Here is a 3,904-nt window from a genome sequence, read left to right on the forward strand (position 1 = left end):
TAGAAATGAACCACAGGTGCAGGCAGCAAGTTTTTCCTCGATATAAATCTTTAGCTGGTTCAATGTCCATGACTTGGGTGAAGTCAGTGTACATACAACAGTTATTAATATGTAATTTAGCCACATGTTTATGACAAGAAATAAAAGCTAAGAACCAAAAGAAGATTAATAGAAAATACCCCCATTCCTCAGGCCTGAATGTGGAATCCCACATTCTTACATGCATGCTTCTTTTCTTTCTCCCAAGCAGCCAGTTTACAATATTCCTGAGCACCTGTATAAGAAGTGGAGCAAGCTGAGCTGAGATTGATTCCTTATCAGCTCTAAACAAGAGTGTGTGTCATTTCACTGCCTTGTCTAATAAAACCAAATGACTTGTAAGTTAAGGGCATTCTTAAAAAGGAAAAGAGCATAAGAAATGCAAATAGCTCCCAACTATTTCAAATCCTTTCAACAAAAGAAGACCAAGTTGCACCTAAAATCATTTAAGCAAAACCACACAATAAAAATAACCCAAAAATGGATTGCATGATTGATGACTCAACCCCTAGCAGGAAACAGGAGAGCAACCGTTTCTGCTTCATTTCCAGCCTCAGACGTCAGATTAGGAATTATCATCAAGTAGTAAATAGTATGATTTAGTAAACAGTATGTATTTAAAATTCCCATTACCATTAACAATGATTGTTTTGAGAAGTTTATATCTTTGCCCGGAAAATTACTTCAGGACTTGACATGACAAGCAAATCTAACAAAAAAGTTAGTGCAGCCACAGAATATGAGTCTGACATCTCACCAGGCAGACAAAGAAAAATAATGAAAAAACCCCAATATTTTACAAGAATCGTTTCTTAAAACTAGAGTACAATGAGTTTTAATTCCTTAATAAAACCATGCACTTATCACAAATCTCAATTAAAAACTGATGAAAAATACTTTTCTTATTCTGCAGCCTATTAGCTTTTAGAATTGCTTCTACACCCTTTTAAGTGTCATCAACATGCAGTTTTGAAGGTAATGAAATGATGCAATGGCCCCAGTGAAAGCTGCAAAAATAAGTCGTCTAACAAACACGATTTTAAATAACTCGCAATGTCAAAGAATTCACGAGTCATGTAATAACGACACTGTGTTGCTGTGCAGAGGCAGGTGTAATGTGAGAACACATGAAGGAAAGCATCTGATTACAAGACTGGACAGGCCTAGGATTTTTTTTGTACCTTATATGTAGGATGTTTTATTTAGATCATGCTAAGCATCACTATGAATTAGAAAGTTTTCTGAGCAGTCACATGGAAATGCTTACTATAACGTAAATAAAACATAATCTAAGCATCAGCGCTATGAAGACTCCAGCTATTTGTTGATCCCAGCCCCTACACTGCACTGGAGTCTCCTGATCATATAGACTCCATCAAGAAGTCAGACATTAGCTCAAAACATGTACAATTTGAACATACCCCTCACCAGACAAATCCTAGCTTTGCCATGCTACAATGGCACTTAGCACATGTACAGGGGTGGATCCAGAGGTTGGGGGCAGTGGCGTGGCTGCACCCTCCTTTCTGAATAGACCATCCTATAGGAGCTTCTGGAGACTTTTCTGAAGTCCCCAAAGCAGGTGAGAATCCTCCCTCCACCCCGCCCCCACATGCACATGCACTTTCTTTCTATGCTCAGAGGCACATCGCTTCCCCTCATCTTCTCCCCTTCCCCTCACTTTCTCCCCCTTCTCTGTCTGCCAGTGCTGGTTTCTCTGCTGTTCTGGGGGTGGCAGAAGCTTCAAAGCCCTCCTGCTACCTCCAGCAGGGCTCTTCAGGGGCTGGACTTAGCTCAGGACAGTGGCAGTGACAATGGATGGGGGTTCCCTCTGCCTGCCTATTTCCAAGGGACTGGGCAGGGTATAGGAACCCTCACTGCACACCTATCACCACGGTTGCTCTTGTTGTCCCTGTCCTGGTTGAGCCCAGCCCTCACGCAGCCCAGATGGAGAGTGCAGGAGAAGCTTTGAAGTTTCTCTGACCCCAAAACAACAGGAGAAAGAAGCAGCAGCAGTAAGGGGAGGCAGGGAAGGAGAGGGGAGGGGATGTGCCTTTGAGCATGGAGAGGAAAACATGGATTCTCACCTGCTCTATGGACTTAAAAAGTCCTCAGAGGCTCCCACAGCATAGTCTGCCTGCAGTGGAGGGTGGACTGGGGACAGGAAGAGGCTGGGAGCTGGGGGTGCAGCTACCCCTGTAGCAGGGGTGGCTGCTCCCATACCCACCTTTGTCAAATCCTGAATCTGCTGCTGCACTTGTATTACTAATTACATTACTCAGATGCTAGCATTTTAAGTGTAATTAAAATGGGCTTAGCACTTTGGAAAGTGCTAAGCATAGCACTTAGGAAATCTGGATTTCCAGTCTGTTGTCTGACATCTCTCTACAAAGGATAACAAAATGACCCCTACTAAAGAATAGCATTCTTATGAAAACTCATACATTTTAGACACCCTGGGACTATAAGACTATCTAGGCAGGCAGCTGTTTTTGTTGTGAGAAATCCTATCTATGTAGTGGAGCCTGGTCCTACACCACTGAAGGTATTGAAAGCCTTCTTACTGATTTTCAGAAACGGGAGTACAAGACTTTAACTTGAAAGGACGCACTTGTTGAAGCATAAACTTCAAATAGTTTATAAATATCATATGAATACCTTTAAAATACTTAAACATTTACATTCTTTAAAGCTGTGAAAGCAGCCTGTTCCTTTGGCCTTCTGAAAATTATAATGGAAATGTCCTTATCCCTAAAAAAAAGCCTGAATCACTGACATTCAGATTCCATTTCCCAAACCACACATGGATCCTCAATCTATCGCCTATGACTCTTTGCATAAAGTGTCATCAGAGGACGGTGACGTGTTTCTGGGTTAGCTTTTGTTTTTGTTTGTTTTTTAAAGGTTTTTCTTTTATTCAGTGCACTGGGTATGTCTTGACTGCAGTCATGAATAAGGAAACTCATGCACTATCTATCTCTATCAATCGTGGTACAAGTATTATGTTTCTGTGTAGGGATGAAAACAGTTCCTGCATTATTATTTAAAATTAACCAACCAGGCTGTATTCACACGAGAGTTATAGGCTGTTGTAGCTTTCGTTAGCAGTGACTGTTCATGTGGCCTTAACCAGGCAGGATGGAACGTCACTGGCCGAAACTATTTTTACTTTTAGGCTAGGGACAGACATTCAAAAAGCCTGAGCCTGAATTGATTCAATCTTTGCAGGTTAGTCTAACCTGGCTAGGCTGAACCAGTTTGTAACCACACAGACATTCTCTCTGGACTGAGGAAATTCAGGCACATGCCTGCAGTGGCTCAGGCTAGAAGCCAGGGGCACTAGAGCAGCCCTCCTTTCCTTGCACAGTAAAGGCTGAGCAGGGGATGTGGCCAGGATGCTTTGATTAGGGAGGTCTACCTGCACCATCCCAGGTTTTTCCCTGCTGGCTGCTCAAGGGGCAGGAGTGTTGCCAGAGCCCAGCCCCCTGCTAGCACTCTGAGGCAAGGGGGTTTGTGCAGTGCATGCATCTGTTGATGGTATGGAGCTTTCAATCTTCCTCCCTGCTTCTTTATACTGTTTGCAGCAAAACTGACAGGCAAGCAAGCCATCAGGGGACTGATAACAATGTTTATAACTCCATCAGTAAAACAACAGCCTCTCTCCATTACTTCAAATTCTTCTTAAACAGCTTACAGGCTGACCTGTTGATTAGCTCCAAACAGCCCTAAGCAGTCACTGTTCTGCCTGCCTGTCCCAGTGAAACTGGAGAGACTCACACAGGCACCTCTCGGCATTAGCCAGCATACCATATGCCTAGGGGCCATGGGGCTGGGGTCCCTGCTGTGGGAGATAGGGTGGGGGGGA

The sequence above is a fragment of the Alligator sinensis genome, unplaced genomic scaffold (genome assembly GCF_000455745.1).
Source record: "Alligator sinensis unplaced genomic scaffold, ASM45574v1 scaffold123_1, whole genome shotgun sequence".
Lineage (NCBI taxonomy): Eukaryota > Metazoa > Chordata > Crocodylia > Alligatoridae > Alligator > Alligator sinensis.